At 38.9% G+C, this 19,397-nt stretch overlaps 1 protein-coding gene across 1 annotated transcript in view; it reads left to right on the top strand.

Moving 5' to 3' along the window:
• Positions 1–19,397, top strand: part of LOC148075292 (leucine-rich repeat and fibronectin type III domain-containing protein 1-like protein) — a 238,486-nt gene that overhangs the window by 68,413 nt on the left and 150,676 nt on the right. The window contains exon 3 of the mRNA XM_087795959.1: positions 14,827–14,932. The gene's annotated coding sequence lies outside the window, so the exon portion shown is untranslated. The remainder of the gene's footprint in view (positions 1–14,826; positions 14,933–19,397) is intronic.

The raw sequence follows: 19,397 nt of genomic DNA on the forward strand, positions 1-19,397 counted from the left end.
GTCTTCAACTTAACATCAAATGGCAACAGATGAGTGGTAAAAATCAAAGAATGAATTTCCATCTGCTTTTCTTCAGCGCTGTGTTTCTTTCACAGCGTGTTGTTTCTTCCAGAGAATGTTGCTCTCATACATGTTTCATAAAGGTCGTATCTATAAATTGAAAATCTAAAATTTATGAGGCGTCCCGCGGCTGACTGACGGTTGAGAGTCGATGCTTCCAGGTCAGCGTTCAGGGTCCTGTGCAGGAGTACATGATTGTCTCCTGACCCCGCCTCAGAAGTCGTCCGTCCTTGAGTCCAAGGCCTTTGGGTCAGGGGACCGTCATGACCCCAAACCAGGGTCTGGACTTTCTCCTCCTGAAGTCAAGCGGGAATATAATGTCGATCAGGTGTTCGAGCAAACGTTCTTGTTCAGATCTACAGGGTTCTGAGCTCCAGCTGAGTCTGGGAGAAGGTTGCAGGTTCGCTTCCAGGCCAGGAGGCAACTTATGACCTCTCTGTGTGGAGTTTGTATGTTCTCCACATGTTAAGTGTGTTAACTCCAGGCTCTCCGGTTTCCTCCCACAGTCTGAAAACATACAGGGGTTGACTGGGAACTCTGGGAAATTGTCCGTGTGAGGTATGAGTGTGCGTGTAAATGATTGTGTGTCTTTGTGCGAAAAATTGTCGTCCTGTCCAGGGTGTCCCCCCCGCCTCTCGCCGGTAGAAGCCCTCCCCGTCACCCCCATAAGGGGATAAGCGGCAGAAAATGAATTAATATATGTTTCTGATTAATCAAAGCGACTTCAAAGATACGACGATAATGCTTCTGGCGTTTGATGTTTCACGGATTCATTGTAAAGCAAAATCAGGTCTTGGATCTGTTCACACAAGTGTCAGCCAAAGAAAAACTAAAAGCTTTATTTAAGAGAAAAACACAACTGTAAATAACTCTTTACATGTATTAGCAAAACTAGAATATTCATGTTAAATAATTAGCTTCTCATTAGATTAGATTGATTACAGTTCGGATGTTAGAAAGAACAGACAAGGTCACCACAAAAAATAAAATAACGCAGGTGTGTTATGAAGCCTAATACCTACTGTCGGTCGGATAAAGCTTCATGAAGCAGTGTCATGTTCTTTAAAGGTCAGTAGGTGGCGCCATCAGTTTAAAAATGATGTGATGTTGCATAAGAACAGTTGTTCAAAACAAAGGCCGCCATCTAGTGGACTCTGAAAATAATGACACTGCTTCATGAAGCTTCATCAGACCATCACTGGTTTTAAGGGTTTTAAGGTTTATTTATTTATGTTCTGCACAAAACTCAAGCAGTTGATATATAATGCTGATTCAAGTAAATAAGGAATATGTGTAAGTGTGTGTTACAAGTCTTCGATTATGCATTATTCAAGGGTTTGATGTTCAAGGTCTCGGGGTTTTATCGGACGTGGTTCAGGGGTTGATGGCTCAGGTTCATGGACTTGTGTTCAGAGCTCAAGCGGTTGATATAACAAGGTCCAAGGGTTTGATCCAACAGTGTTTATAGGTTTTAATAACAAGTGGCTCTAATGTCAAAATCAATTTGAGAATGTTTAAGGGTTTAATCGATAGTTCAAGAGCTTTAAGACCCGTTTTAAAAAAAAAAAGATTTATTTTCGTGAATCATCCACAGCTCCGTGCATGTACTCGGTTCGGGGGGGAATTAACTGCTCGACGTTGTGAACGATCCATGAGGGACTCGTGCCGCTGCTGGGAAACGGGGTACTAAACCAGAACGTTCCACGGAATTCACGGTCACTTTAGAAACAATATTATTCCTTCATAAATATTGATCACGTGCAGGACGATACCGGAGAGGAGGTTTTGTGGCTTCTCCGATCCTCGTAATCCATCTGGTCCAGTACAAGCCGTCGCCTCTGGGAAGCCGGTTCCTGCTGCCGCAGGATGAAAATTTATGAATTAATCCCGGGCCGAGGTGACTTGTAGGCCGCCGGCTTATCTACTGTTCGCTGGCAGCAGCCGAACCTGCAGACGCCGGACGAAACACCTCCTTACGACTCCGCCCGAATGATATTTATTTCCCCGCTCCTGGAGATCAACTCCTTTTTTAACGCATTTAAATCTGCTCTCGTGTTCATCACTTCTCAGCGGCATGTTTTCATTTGTGACGGAGGGGGAGTGGGTCAAGGCGGAGGTGCTGAACCTGGATGAAGGATCTGTGTTTTTGTGTTTGTTTGAATCTTTCATGAAGGTCACGGGCAAACAAAGGATTGTAATGTTCCACAGTTTTCACTCTGCCTTTCCATTATGAGTTCAAATGTGAAAATATTGTGCCACTAAAATTGTATTTATTTATTTATTTGTCTGGTATTTTGTATTCTACTTTTTATTAATCATTTTCTTTATTGTTTCTTTTTTAGATTATATTTATATCATTTATATTCTTATTCTTGTCTTTTGATGGTTTGCTCTAAATATTTTTCAGGACATAATTTTAGTCGTAAATGCTTTTTTCCTCAAAGCCATTTTTTTTATCTATGGTCATCATTTACAGTTTATTAAATAACTACTGTTATTATTATTATTATTGTTATTATAATCATCATCGTCATTATTGTCTTCAAAAGGTATTGATTCTGAAGAAAAACTTGTCCATAGGTGTGTGTGTGTGTGTATGAATAGTTGTGGGTCTCTGTTAACTAGTGATGATCTGATGAAGCTTCATGAATCAGTGTCATGTTGTTTAGAGGTCAGAAGGTGGCGCCATTAGTTTAGAAATGATAGTTTCATTAGAACAGTTGTTCAAAACGAAGGAAAAAAGTGCAGAGACCGCCCTCTAGTGGACTCTGAAAGTAATGACACTGCTTCATGAAGCTTTATCAAACCACGCAACAGACTGGCACTGCCTTTCGCCCAAGGTAGCTGGGATAGGCTAAGAGATTACCAGTACAAAGTTAATGAATAAGTTTGTCTGCCCTACAAAAAAACCCCAGAACCTTCTCTTCCTTGTAGGCAGGTCTGCACTTCTACATAGAGACGTCTCCTGATCCAACATTTGGTTTGCGCAGCAGAATGTAAAGGTCTTAAAAGTTTATCGCCGCACCATCATTCAGACAAACTTGCTCTCCCGAGGAAGGCGCCTCGGTGAAATGTCACGATGGCGGGCAAACCGTTCCGTAATTGGTGGAGCCGAGTCGCAGCTCACACTGAGAACGGCGGCTCAGGTATTGACATTATCGCCTCTGATGGAGGAAGGGAAGTGGGCTTTAGAATCCAGAGCTTACTGGGTCAAGATGGAGGGACGGGTGCCATGGTTTGGTTATTGAATTGGAAGTTTTGTATGCTGCTTTTGTTCTGTTGGAAACACACTGCGAGTTTTAGTTTGAGCTATTTCCTGAAGTGGTCCATGCTCTTGCTGTTTTTCAAACAAAAAGTCCATCAAAAAAATCAGTATCCGAGGAAGCTGAGGGAGAAAAAAAAGCACCTCAAGTGTTTGTGGATGAAAGAGGAGAAACAACTGGGAATTCCGAGTAGCAACAAGAGTGAAGGACAGTCACTGTCATGATGTTTTGAACCCATAACATGTTGTCCTTCCAGGTCATGGCACTACACTCTAACAATGACCATGCAGAAACCCCCAAGTTTTCGATTATTTCAGGTGGTGATCGCAATAATTACGGCTGATCTTAACTGGGTCGCACAGTGGCTCAGTGGTTAGCGCGGTCGCAAGCAAGAAGGTTGCTGGTTCGATTCCAGGCCGAGGCAACCTTTCTGTGTTGAGTTTGTATGTTCTCCCCGTGTAACGTGGGTTTACTCCGGGCACTCCAGTTTCCTCCCACAGTCCAAAAACATACAGAGGTTGATTGAGAACTTTGGGAAATTGTCCGTAGATATGAGAGTGTGTGTGAATGGTTGTCTGTCTTTGTGTGCTGGCGTCCTGTCCAGGGTGTCCCCTGCCTCTCGCCCTATGATTCTGGGATAGGCTCCAGTATCCCTGCGACCCCTACCCCAGGATAACGCGGTAGACAATGAATGATCTTAACTGATATTTTAATTGTATTATCTTTGTATTGACAGATTTATTTGACTATTCAATGATTAAAGTTATATTTTAGTTGTTTTCCTAAGAGTAAGACAATTTATTCCAACTATGAAGAAGACTTTTATGATTCTTGGGTCATTTCTATAAAGATAATCAATAATAGTGTGACTCTTAATAAAGAAGGACAAGAATTACTTTGTTTTTCTTGGTTTTTGTGTAGATGAGGTTTTTCCTCTGACAGAGAATACAATGTTTTCTCATCCCCGGAGGGATAGAGTCCAGTGTGACACACGAACAAAGGCAGCAAACGCTTCCATGTACCAACATGTCCTCACACAGAGTTGCCGACTCGGTTCACCTGCAGACCCGCGGTGTTGACACCGAAGAACCACTTATTTCTTTTGTGTCTCTTTTTCCTCTCAATCTGACATGACTTCATAGGAAAAACCTCTTCCATCTGAAGCTGCCTTGCTAAATCCTCTTTGCATTCCGCCCCACCAACCAGAACGTCTCCTCGCCGGAGAGAGTCGACAGTGAGGAGGAGCGCCGCGTTCAAAAGCAGCTCTTTATCGCATGCGTGATTCCAAAAAAAACTCGACAAAGCCTGTGAGACCTGCTGAACTTAGCCAAACCATTAAATAAAGAGTTGGCGGGCAGAAATGTGATTCTATAATGGCAATGGGATGACGGCGGACGTCCTGCCAGAAACTCTGGAAGCCAAAAACAGGAATGAGTCACAAAAAAGAGGTTTTGAACAGAATCCATTTTTATCCCTTTTTCTTGACTAGCACCTGAAAACCAAACCAGCGAACGCTTGGAGTCTGATTTTTAATCTCTTAAATTAACAGCCCAGATATAAGTGTTTTTTCTAGGAGAGTACTTGTATTTTTCTGGCCCCTTCCGTCCAGGTGCTGTCCAGTGTCCTCCAGCGCTTTTCCGTCCACCGGCTCAGTTGCAGATTTGACGGAAGGTTCGCCGCGAGAGTGTGTGAAATCTCTGGCAGCGCTCGGTCATTCCAGCATAATGCCAGAGTCTGGCGCCGTGCCGTACTCCAGAGAACTTGGACGGACATTAGAGGACGCCTCGCTGCCAAACGCCTTAGCCACATTGTTGCTTTCACATCCGGCTACATGCTAATCTGCTCGCGAGGCGAGGAGTCGTGTGAAATATCATTGTCCTTGTTTGCGCACCTCAGTGGTCCGCTTGTTGGTGACGCCACATTCTGCCCGCAGGACCTGAGTTAACACGATTTAGACAATGATGTGTTTTGGCAAGGTGGGGCGTTATTGGCGTTTTGAGAAAATAATGAAGTCTCGTTTTCAATCTTGTTTTTATCACTTTCTTACTTTGATTTAATAAGTAAAGATCTGGACTAGTTATTAAAGAACTGTCTCTACCTCAACTACAACTAATCTGACCACTACCATAACAGTTAGCCTTATAGTCTATTGCTGTATTTTCCATGACTGTTCCTTTACTAATATTGTCATAAAACTATCAACAGTACATTCAATACTTTTATTTATCTCCATCTACTACTGGATATATTTAAAGAGCTACTGCTGCACGTATTTCTGCTATTGCTACTATCTTTACTAGTATTTTTACTATTTAACTCTTCTATTGATAACCCTTCTACTACTGCTCCATTAAATCACTGCATAATTTACTCCTGGATTTCTACTACTTGTATCAGTTCTTGTAATACTACAAGGGCTACTACAGATACTACTTATACTTCCTATTTGACAAACCTTTTTCTATCTCATTTACCAGGACTACAACAATAACCTGCAATTGGTAGTAACTGCAAACAGCTTCCCCGATTACTTTACCTACAAATGCCCATACTATTAAGACCATATTTTAGACTAGACTGAGTACTACTGTCTCTTCTAAATAATGTTGATCAGTACTAAGAACTGGTACTAAACAAAGCAACAATTGCACTGTTTTTTTTGCCTATTTGACAAAATCTTATACAATTTCTGAACTCACCTACTACTATTCAGTCTTCAACTGCTTCTACTATTACTAGTGATGAGCTGATGAAGCTTCATGAAACATTGTCATGTTGTTTAGAAGTCAGTAGGTGGCGCCATCAGGTTAAAAATGATGTGATGTTTCATAGGAACAGTTGTTTAAAACAAAGGAAAATAGTGCACAGACCGCCATCTAGTGGACAGAACATCACTAGTGACTACTGCTAGATTTAGTTGATGACTTCTCTAGTGTTACTGTGAGTTACTCTGCACAAACCTTTCTACTGCCTGGTTAAGAATCTGGCTTAAACTTTTGACAAAGAACAGACATCATATTTGGTTTAATTTACTCATAATGAGGACAGTTTTATACAGAACCTTCTCTTTAGAATGTCGGTTTTCACTCTTTGGTAAAAACTGTTTCAGTCACAACTCATAGTCCATCATAAGTTATTGATTATCAAAGAGGAGAGAACAAAGTTAAAACAGGAAATTACAGCTAGTCTTCAATGAAGCATACAAAGTTTAGTGTGTTTTCCCTACTGAGTAAAGAAGACATGTGTACACCGTACGGTGTACATTTTAGGACATCGTCAGGTATCAGACCACACTTTGTTTTAAAACACAATAAATTATTAACACGCAAATACCTGTAGATAAGCACAAGCGAAGTAATTTCTATCACTACCACAAAAAAACGAAGGACGAACACAAAATGAATAATTGAACAAATTCATATTTTCTCCTTCATCTTACGAAGGCTGTATAATTAGGGTCAGAGGTCCACATGTGGCATCCGAGCCGCCCTTTGCCAGCTGTAATCCCCGGAAGCGGTCGAGAATGAGCCTCCTGACTTTGTAACCTGATTCCAAGGTCAGACGAAGCCGGGAGGCGGCGAGCGCTTGGTTCTCCTCAGAGACTCCCGTCAGCTCCCCTGGCTCAGCCGCTCAGTCAGTCACCCGAACGTCAGCGCCTCTGATAAGCCGGAGCGGTAATTAACGCTGCATGTTAATGATGTCAGATAAAGCAGATTAACAGGATCAGCGGCGACCACATTTGCGGGTCGTCACTCGCCAGCAAACTAATTATAATGACCCTCCATGTTTCGGTCGGAAACCAAACTTAACGAGGGATTTAATCTGCGGATACATGAGGTAATCACGTATTTTATTAATGTGTTTGTCATCGGGGAGGGGGCCATGTTCACGCAGCACGGTGGTAACTGAAGCCTTGTGGTTTTAATTCAAGAGTCAATATCACTTACGAAATGAGATTACAAATGGTGTGTGTGTGTTGGTTATGTCAGTTGTTAATTCTCAGTTGGTTATCTGGCACGAGTATCAACAGCGATGGAGAGATACATCACATTTAAGTGGTAATTAAATACTTTATTCTCGATGTATGTACCTCAACATGTGTGTCAAACACAAGCCTAATACAGAACGCTGATGTTATGATGAACCTCAATACAGGATTTGGAGAATAGCTCCAACTATGGGCCACCATAGCTTTAAGAGAAGTATAAGTAGGTGTGTATGTTCATAGATGGATCACTATTTTGTTACATTTAACTACTGATGAAACATCACATCATTTTTAAACTGATGGCACCACTTACTGACCTTTGTTACTCTATTAATGCAACACTTAATAGTATGTTATTCTTTAAAAAAGGTAACATGATGGTAAGTTGCTCTATTAATGCACTACTAAATATTATGTAACTATAAATGCTTCACTTGATGATACGTTACTCTATAGCTTCATCACTTGATGCTATGTTACTCTATAACTTCATCACTTGATGGTAGGTTACTCTATAGCTTCATCACTTGATGGTATGTTACTCTATAACTTCATCACTTGATGGTATGTTACTCTAGAACTTCTTCACTTGATGGTATGTTACTCTATAACTTCATCACTTGATGGTATGTAACTCTATAAATATGTAATTTGATGGTATGTTACTCTATAACTTCATCACTTGATGGTATGTTACTCTAGAACTTCTTCACTTGATGGTATGTTACTCTATAGCTTCATCACTTGATGGTATGTTACTCTATAACTTCATCACTTGATGGTATGTTACTCTATAACTTCATCACTTGATGGTAGGTTACTCTATAACTTCATCACTTGATGGTATGTTACTCTATAACTTCATCACTTGATGGTAGGTTACTCTATAACTTCATCACTTGATGGTATGTTACTCTATAGCTTCATCACTTGATGGTATGTTACTCTATAGCTTCATCACTTGATGGTATGTTACTCTATAACTTCATCAATTGATGGTATGTTACTCTATAACTTCATCACTTGATGGTAGGTTACTCTATAGCTTCATCACTTGATGGTATGTTACTCTATAGCTTCATCACTTGATGGTATGTTACTCTAGAACTTCTTCACTTGATGGTATGTTACTCTTTAGCTTCATCACTTGATGGTATGTTACTCTATAGCTTCATCACTTGATGGTAGGTTACTCTATAGCTTCATCACTTGATGGTATGTTACTCTATAGCTTCATCACTTGATGGTAGGTTACTCTATAGCTTCATCACTTGATGGTATGTTACTCTATAGCTTCATCACTTGATGGTATGTTACTCTATAGCTTCATCACTTGATGGTATGTTACTCTATAACTTCATCAATTGATGGTATGTTACTCTATAGCTTCATCACTTGATGGTATGTTACTCTAGAACTTCTTCACTTGATGGTATGTTACTCTAGAACTTCTTCACTTGATGGTATGTTACTCTAGAACTTCTTCACTTGATGGTATGTTACTCTAGAACTTCTTCACTTGATGGTATGCTACTCTATATACAGGTTACTTGATGGTATGTTACTCTATTAATGCAATACTAAATATTATGTAACTACAAATGCAACATTCGATGACACGTTACTCTATAAACGCTTCACTTGATGCTATGTTACTCTATAACAATGTTATTTGATGGTATGTTACTCCATAAAAAGGTTATTTGATACTATGTTACTCTATAACTTCATCACTTGATGGTATGTTACTCTATAAGAATGTTATTTGATGGTATGTTACTCTATAAAAATGTCATTTGATACTATGTTACTCTCTAAATGCTTCACTTGATGGAATGTTACTCTATAAAAAGGTTATTTGATGGTATGTTACTCCATAAATAGGTTATTTGATAGTATGTTACTCTACAAGAAGGTTATTTGATGGTATGTTACTCCATAAAAAGGTTATTTGATAGTATGTTACTCTACAAGAAGGTTATTTGATCGTATGTTACTCCATAAAAAGGTTATTTGATACTATGTTACTCTATAACTTCATGACTTGATGGTATGTTACTCTATAAGAATGTTATTTGATGGTATGTTACTCTATAACTTCATCACTTGATGGTACGTTACTCTATAACTTCATCACTTGATGGTATGTTACTCTATAGAAAGGTTATTTGATACTATGTTACTCTATAACTTCATCACTTGATGGTATGTTACTCTATAAGAAGGTTATTTGATGGTATGTTACTCTATAAAAAGGTTATTTGATACTATGTTACTCTATAAATGCTTCACTTGATGGTATGTTACTCTATAAGAAGGTTATTTGATGGTATGTTACTCTATAAAAAGGTTATTTGATACTATGTTACTCTATAAATGCTTCACTTGATGGTATGTTACTCTATATTATAGAGTCTTCTTATAGAGTCTATAAGAAGGTTATTTGATGGTATGTTACTCTATAAAAAGGTTATTTGATGGTGTGTTACTCTATTAATGCACTACTAAATATTATTTAACTACAAATGGATCATTTGATGATACGTTACTCTATAACTTCATCACTTGATGGTATGTTACTCTATAAGAAGGTTATTTGATGGTATGTTACTCTATAAAAAGGTTATTTGATACTATGTTACTCTATAAATGCTTCACTTGATGGTATGTTACTCTATAAGAAGGTTAGTTGATGGTATGTTACTCTATAAAAAGGTTATTTGATGGTATGTTACTCTATAAAAGCTTCACTTGATTGTATGTTACTCTACAAAAGCTTCACTTGATGGTATGTTACTCTATAACTTCATCATTTGATGGTATGTTACTCTATAAAAAGGTTATTTGATGGTATGTTACTCTAAAAATGCTTCACTTGATGGTATGTTACTCTATAAGAAGGTTATTTGATGGTATGTTACTCTATAACTTCATCACTTGTATGTTACTCTGTTTCTTACTATTACTTTGTAACTTCATAGTACGAAACTCGATTCATATTTAGTTTTCAACATTTACATCAATGCATATAGCAGACACTTTTCTCCAGAGAGATATATTTCCACCCTTTCTGTCACACACACACACGCACATACACACACACACACACACACACACACACACACACACACACACACACACACACACACACACACACACACACACACACACACACACACACACACACACACACACACACACACACACACACACACACACACACACTGACGGTCTTAGGCTACATTGCACTGGGCCAGTTCACAATCAGGAGCAATTAGGGTTAAGTGTCTTGCTCAGGGACACAACGTCACAACCTTATCAAGAGCAGGGATTCAACCCGCAAGTCAACCACTTTACCAGCTGAGCAATGTCGCCTGTGAATATTTTATAAATGCATTTCTTGATGATATGAAACTGGAAAAAAGAGGGTCACACTATGATGTGTAACAAAAACAAGTTACGTAATGATTCACTGGTACGACTCCATTATGTAGATATGTAAGTGGGACACCTTCCATTAATATGTCAGCAGTTTTAGGAACCGTGATCTTTTTGTGTCGACGTATCACCTGTCAAATCTAGATCAAGGGTGACCTGAGCAGGTGTTCGGAAGGTAAACTAGATTTTAACTGAGTGATGAAGTGAAAAATGTTGCTCTTATTAATGAGTTTTGGTAAATTAAGATGTCATTTGAAGGCTAACAAAACAAGCCTCCACAAGTGCAGTCTCCAAGTTCTCCTCACAAACAGAAACGTCAGATTTGATTTGGCGTCTGCACTTTTGACCAATGACAGAGCTTCCTGACATTTAATCAATGGTCGAGTCAAACCCGGTTGGACGGGAGCACTGAAAGGTTATTGAGAAGCGACTGGAAACAGAGGACGTTCTTCGGCTGCGACGAGGCTCCCCGACTGAAGACTGACACTGGCTCGTGATCTTTGACCTTTTTAAAATAACCCATCCATGCGGCCTGATCTGATTGGACTCTGGGTCTCCGTGGAGCTTCCCGGGAGGGAGACTCTTGAAAGATTCTGCTCCCGATCACTCGTCCGTCTCCTCCTCAGAGCTGTGTTAGTAATGCGAGGGCTAACAGAGATTGTGTGTGTGTTTCGCTGCCTGGAGTGTGTAACCAGCAGATTGCCGACCACCGCCGTGATGGACAGGTGACAGCGGGCTGTGACCTGGTGACCTTCTGCAAAAAGACTTTTTTTTAGAAAAAGCTATAGAAGCTACTGATTCCATCAGCGGGAATGTGTGTTTGTAATTACACACATTGACAACCACTACTGGAGACAACACAAAAAAAGGATACACAAACATAGGAGACACATAAGGAGACAAAGACTCAGGAGACGGTCGAGGAGATAAGTACACATTATAGCAGACGAGAACAGAGGAAATTGAAGAGGAATCAAGGACACAGGAGACACCCAGAGAACGAAGGCATGCATGAGACGGTGGAGGAGGTAGAAGAGATAGAAGAGCATACAGGAACACAAAGGAACGAGGAGGAGACAAAGAAACTCAGAAGTAGAAGAGGAGACAAGGACACAGTAGGTATGAGTGGAAACAAGAACGCAGGAGATAGTGGAGGACACAAGGACACATCAGAGGAGTCGAAAACAAGGAGATTGAGGAGGAATCAAGAACACAAAAAGAAACAAGGATTGCATATAGGAACACAAAAGAAGTAGAAGAGGCAACGACGCAAGAAGACAATAGAAAAAGAGCAAACAAGGTAAGTGTATAAAGAAGAGGAGACAAGGACACATGACAGGGATCAGGAGACTAGAACATATAAGAAAGAAGAATTGACAAGGACACAGGAGATAGAAGAGGAGACATGAGACACAGGAAGTAAAACAAGGGCACATGACTTTTGTGGAGAAGACTGTTTCTTCTCTTATATAGTTTTATATCCAAGTGTTTTTAGATTTCCTTGATGATCCTGATGGTTCAGTTGAAATAAGACCCATGACCCGGTCGCTCTGAGCTCACCGGCTGACACGGATCCATCACAGATATTACAAATACATAATCTCCATTAATCTGCAGAGGCCTGTAGCGCGACAGTGGCCTGTGGCTGGTTGTGGGTTCAATGACCGCTTTAATCCCGACAGGAGATGATCAGAGATCCAGAGGGAAGACCAAGACGGCACTTAGGAAAATAAAGCATTAATGATATGGATGTCAACTAAAGTGCAGATGAAGCCCACACACACACACACACACACACACACACACACACACACACACACACACACACTCACACACACGTCAACTTGTCGCGTCATTTATCTTCCCCTACACATGGAGCGTCGTCTTTAATTATTTGCGTTATTTTATTACAACGCAAACTAAATTAACCAGGAAAACAACGGAGCGTTCCTCAAAAAGCCGGCAGCGTTTCCAATTATACTCCAGAGCTGTGGTTTCTTCTACTCCCGCTACCTGTGTGGATACTGTAAAGAACCCGATGTAAATATTCCCACTCGCTCTGACATCAACAGCTTCTAGCTTCTGGCGGCTCGTGTTCTCGCAGGAGCAAATGAACGCACATATTCCTGAATCGTGGGAAAAGAAAACACGCTCAATGTCAAATCTCAGTTTTTTTTTCATCCCATGTGTGCTCACTGGAAATGAAACAATAGAAATGTTAGAAGAAAGATATGAAGAATTTACATATAGATGGATAAAAAATGGTAAAAAATAAAAATGAAAAATTCAACTGAAATAAAGACAACGTCAATAAATAATTCCATAACTCCACCAATATACAAGAACAAGGATAAGGTAGAGGAGACAAGGGCATAGGAGACATGAGAAGGAACAAGGATGCAGGAGATGGTCCATTAGAAAAAGGACACATCAGAGGAGACATGAACACAAATTATTAAAGAGGAATCAAGGACACAGGAGACACAGAGGATGCATGAGTTAGTCCAGGAGAAAAGGACACATCAGAGGAGACAAGAACACAGGAGAATCGGAACAGGAACAAGCACATAGGAGACAAAATAAACAAGGATGCATGAGATGGTAGAGGAGACAAGGACAGATGAGATGGAGGATCATATTGGAACACGAAGGGCAGTAGAGGAGACAAGGACACACAATAGTAGAAGAAGGTCAAATAAGACAGGAGAAGAAATAAGGATAAAGGAGATAGTCTAGGAGACAAGGACATATTAGAGGAGACAAGAACACAGGAGATAGAAAAGGAATCAAGGACACAGGAGACAATAAGAGAAACCAGGATGCATGAGATAGTGGAGGGGTCAAGGGCACATGAGATTGAAGAAGAATCAAGGACACGGGAGACAATAAGAGACACAAGGATGCATGAGTGTAGGAGACAAGGGCACATGACAAAAAAATAGCATATTGGAACACAAAGGAAAGAAGAGGAGACAAGGACACACAATAGTAGAAGAAGCAACAAGGTCAAAGGAGACATGAGAATAAATAAGGATATAGGAGATAGTCTAGGAGACAAGGACATATTAGAGGAGACAAGAACACAGGAGATGGAAAAGGAATCTAGGACACAGGAGACAATAAGAGAAACAAGGATGCATGAGATAGTGGAGGAGTCAAGGGCACATGAGATTGAAGAAGAATCAAGGACACAGGAGATGATAAGAGACACAAGGATGCATGAGTGTAGGAGACAAGGGCACATGAGAAAAAAGGGCATATTGGAACACAAAGGAAAGAAGAGACAAGGATACTCAAAAGTAGAAGAGGAGACAATGACAAATGAGACATGAGAAGAAACAAGGATAAAGGAGATAGTCTAGGAGACAGGGACATATTAGAGGAGACAAGCCATAAAGGTGGAAATGGAATCATCGACACAGGAAACACAAAGAGAAACAAGGATGCATGAGATGATAGAGGAGACAAGGACACATGAGGAAAAAAAAAGCATATTGGAACACAAAGGGAGAAAGAGGAGCCAAGGAAACTCAGTAGAAGAAGAGGAGACAATGACAAAGGAGATGCAAGAAGAAGCAAGGTTGCATGAAATAATAGATGTGACAAGGACATATGAGATAGAAGAGAGGACAAGGACACATGACAAAGAACAGGAGACCTGAACATTTAAGATAGAAGACGGGACAAGGACACGGGATAGAGGAGGAGACATGGAGACAAATTTGAAAAAATAACATCTCCTGGTTTCAATATTTTGATGCTAAACTTTCAAAAAGAAAATATTCAGGGTAAAATATTACTGTTAATATCATGAATAATAATAGGTTTGTTTTAATGAAACTGTGTATTAAACCTTAGATAACAGAAAATAATCATATTTAGCCTAAAAATCCCAGCACTAGAGAACAAAACCAAGATGTGACGACCCGGGGGCCAAACGAGTGCGTGTGCAGTGGAGGGGCGAGCGAGCAATATGGGTGCAGGGGAGAGAGAGAGGACAGTAGACAGCAGTTTTTAGGAAGTCTTATGAATTAATGATGCAAGATGTTGACATTTCTCTCCCCCCTCCTCTGGCAGGTTGGAGTGTGTCCTTGTTAACGTGTCATGCTGCTGTTGCCCGGAGGCCGCTGACGTGACTGGAGTTCAAATTTGATTCCTCGCCAACTATTCCACGAAAACTCAGGTATGTCGTTTCCTCGCCTCGCTCCGGCTGCGCCTGCTTGGACTCCGCCGAGAGTCCGTGGATCCAGACGATGGTGATTTTTGAGAATCTTCCTCAAAATGTTTGAGTCTTTGTTGGCGAGTCAGATCCATTAGAGAAGAGTCAGTGAAATGAATTTCGAGTTATGTCTTAAAACATATACATTTTAGTTGTTTTTTTGCGATACGGTCGGAAAGAATTGGTCAATTTTAATCACTGTTGTTTAATTATGTTCGAGGCAATGTTTTTCATGGCATTATAAGCTTAGATTATCTTGTATTAAAAAAAGAAAAAAACTAATTTAAAAACCCAAAAAGTGAATAAATTAATCGTCTCTTTATCTTTTTTTTTCCTCTCTTTGTGGCACTCCTTTCATTCATACACCTATGTTTTCATTTGTAAACTTCCTTTTATATTTTATATATTTTTATTTATTTGATTATTTAATCACAATCATTTAACTCCAAGGTCTATTTTTCTTTACCCTTTATTCTGACTGAACACATCACAATTTTTGTACTGGTCAAATTGTTTGTGTGTATTTTATTAATTCATCTGTATTTATTTAATCTGTATTTATAATTATTGAAATCTTGTTTGTATTATTATTCAAATCATGGTGGTTTTATTTTATTCTTTCTGCTCACAATGTGAATATTTTCATTTTGATTCCTTTTTTTCTGTGTTTTCACTGAGGAATTTTACAAAAATATGTTTGTAGATTGTTCATAGTCCGCCTTCTTTTCTTCTGCTGCACAAATCTTCTTCTACTTTACGATTAACCTTTTATTTTGAAGGTATTACTCATCGTTTGACGTCAAACGAACTTCCTCTAAATTGTAGACGGTCTCGTTAAATTGACGAATTGACATTTGAAAATTTCACTGAAATGGATTTTTCTTTAAGTTCATTTAAAGCATTTATTTTTCCAGGCTCTTGTTGCAGACAGGAGCATGGCTGTGTTTTACTTCCCATGATCCTTCACTCTGGTCCCAGTAGGAGTTCCTTCACCCTCTCAGAGAATCAAATTGTCACACTCAGCTGAATTACACAGCACAACTGACGATGGTTACAACAGTTTAATACTCACATTAGTGCTGCCGGCGTTCCAGAGAAAGAGGAGTAAGAGGATTAAAGTCCGGTCGGAGCGTCGCACAGACCCGACGCAGACGGAATAAATACCATTGGAAACTCGCTCCGGCTTCTGCGGGACTGTTTTACATTCCCCGAGAAGGTTTGGTTTGAAGCGTCCTCGTCTCCTCACATGACACACATTTCCAACTCAAAAAGTTCTTAAAGTATTGCTTACTTTTGGCGTTCATGGAAAAATGGTGAATGTTATTCCAGCTATTACATACTATTACATAAGTTTCCTGATCCTGTTTAGAAGTGAAGCTGTAATGACAGGAACTGACCGTAATAACATCAAGTCACTAGATTTAACTCCAGTTGTGATCTCATCATCAGCAGCACCACAGATTTCACAATATGTGTCATATATATTTTTATATCCTATAAAGTTTGATGAAAAGGTTTATTGACAGATTAATTCAAAACACACTTTTTTTATTTTACCGTCTACTTTTTTTTTTTATTATCAGTATTTTTACAATTTTTTTAATAGGTATTTCTATGAGTATTTTACAAGTATTATATGAGTATTTTTTATTTTTGTGAGTATTTCTAATGGTTATTTTTATCAGTATTTTTCAATGGGTATTTTTTATCAGTATTGTGATTGTTTTCTAAGTATTTCTACGAGTACTATATGAGTCATTTTAATTTCACAAGTATTTTTATTTTCACAAGTATTTTTCTAATGGGTATTTGAGTATTTTATAAGTTTATAACTTCTATGAGTATTTCTACAAGAATTCTTTCGGGGAATTTTTAAAAGTATTATATGAGTATTTTTCCTTTTTTAAGTATTTTTATTTTTATTAGTATTTTACGAGTATTTTTTCAAGTACCTTTACAAGTATTATATGAGTATTTTTATTTTCACATGTCATTTTATTTTAACAACTATTTTCACAAGTATTATATATGAATATTGTTTCTACATTTATTTTCTGAGTATTTTTAATTTGACAGTGTGATTATTAATCTTATAATTTTAATTATTATTTAAAAAAAATAATTATAATACTAATATGCTAAGTAGGAGGAGTAGCACTGTGTTAGCTAATTTATTTATTATTTATTTTATATTTATTCAACATTTTTTCCGCAGCAAGTTATTCATTTGTTTTCTCTCGTCGTCTATACAGACATGGTCTCTGGAGTCTTGCATTCTCATATGTGAGCGATCAGGTGACCCCTGTGCTGCTCTCGGGTATTCTCGCTCACAGATGTTGAACAAAGGGATGCACTTGTTATGCAACTTCTCTGGATCCGTGTGAGGTAAAAGCTTGTGGGTCGTGATCTGCGTTTGCTGCTTCATCTGAACCTGCTCAGACCTCTGTGTGTCTGTGTGTGTGTGTGTGTGTGTGGGGGGGGGGGGGGGGGGGTGTGTGTGTGGGGGTGTGTGTGTGTGTGGGTTGATGATGATGTTGAAGATGAGAAACACTACACAAGGTGAAGACCCTCTTCTCCTCCTCTTTGACAACACCCACTTCTTCTCCTCCTCCTCCCTCTGTTCTCTTCACCTCCTCCACTCTTTCTTATCATCCTGGTCGTCCTCTCTCAGCCACTCATCGTAGATTCAATCATGATCCTCCGTGAAGTTAATTAATCATTCCTGGAGTGCACGTGTTGTGGAAATAATATTTGAACAAATTGAATTTAATAAAGAAGGGAAAATATCCCTTCTGTTGTCTCTGGGTCAAGGTGACCCAAAGGCCCGAAAACAAATGTGTTAATAGTATCCCTTGTGTTGTCTCTGGGTCAAGGTGACCCGAAGGCCCGATAACTAATGTGTTTGTGGTATCCCCTGTGATATCTCTGGGTCAAAGTGACCTCGTTCTGAGATAACTAGGGAGTTAAATGTTGGTTTGACACATTTCATTACTTTTGTAGTTTCATGGTCTAGTTTTATGGGAGGGTAGTTCTTCTGTGTCAATATGAATAAATATTGTTTGTTTTTCTGTTATTTTGTTCTGGATGGCCTTTTATTATTATGTAAATTTTAAAAACCAAACGTTTTTTATTTTATTTTTTTGTGTGTGTCTACTTTTGTAAGTTATGTGTTTTTTATTGAATGTTGAATGTTTACCTCTAAAAACCTTTTCTTAACTGCATTATCTTTTCATTAACATTTTATTTATTTAACTGTTTGTGTGATAAATTAAATATATATTCAAATATTTTTCAAAATGTATTTTTTAATTGCTTGTCTAACCTACTTATTCTGTTCCTTTCTTTTCTTGTTAACATCAAAAAAGCAAAGGGCCTTATGTTGAACCCTGTGGTGCACCAAACCCTTTTGCATTTCAGGTTGTTTGTATTTGTTAGGTTTTCTTCTGATATTTTATTTATTATCTTTGACTAATTATTCTTTTTTTATTATTATTTATGTCATCGTAGATAGAGTGGAAACAAATATTGAAAGGCCTCAACTTTGAAAAAAGTGCTGCGTCCTTCACGGGCTTTAAGATTCTGACACGGAGTTGTTGGTTCAAAGCCACAACATGATCGCGCTCGCACTCCCTCTGCATGCGCTTCTTGAGATTACGAATCTTTTCATCTGCACGGATTAGTTCTATAGGAGTCCAGAACCTTAGCAACCGGGGACAGTACTGAGTCTGTTATCTTCAAATGGCGGCGCTTCACTCGCCTCCGGCCCTGTTGATGTGAATCACCGCTTCACTTCAATGAACCCGTAAAACACACACTCACACACACACACACACACACACTTGACAGGATGTCCAAGTAAACGGTCTGTTGGCCCAAAGTCTCGGAGGGGTCTTTTAAAATGTTGAACAGATGTGGTCCAGTTAATGGTTCTGATCGTGCTCTGGGGTTTTTTCCACTTTCTGGGGGGGGCTTTGTGACCCAGTCGTCCTTGACAAGTCAACTGGAGAACCAGGATGCATCTGCATGTTTGGAATGTATAGACTTCACTCCGGTCTTCCTCCTGGTCTCTGGTGGATGGTCTTTTCCTGGTTCAGGTCTTCCCGAAGACACGGCCAACTCTCCGCTCATTTTTTTTTATTATGAGTATTTTTATAAGTATTTTTTATAGGTATTTCTATGAGTATTCTACATTTTTTTTAAAGGGTATTATATGAGTATTTTTATTTTTGTATTGAGTATTTCTAATGGTTATTTTTATCAGTATTTTTCAATGGGTATTTTTTATCAGTATTGTGATTGTTTTCTAAGTATTTCTACGAGTACTATATGAGTAATTTTAATTTCATAAGTATTTTTCTGATGGGTATTTGAGTATTTTATAAGTTTATAACTTCTATGAGTATTTCTACAAGAATTATTTCGGGAATTT

This window comes from Callionymus lyra, chromosome 7 (assembly GCF_982586985.1).
Source record: "Callionymus lyra chromosome 7, fCalLyr1.hap1.1, whole genome shotgun sequence".
NCBI classification, from domain to species: domain Eukaryota; kingdom Metazoa; phylum Chordata; class Actinopteri; order Syngnathiformes; family Callionymidae; genus Callionymus; species Callionymus lyra.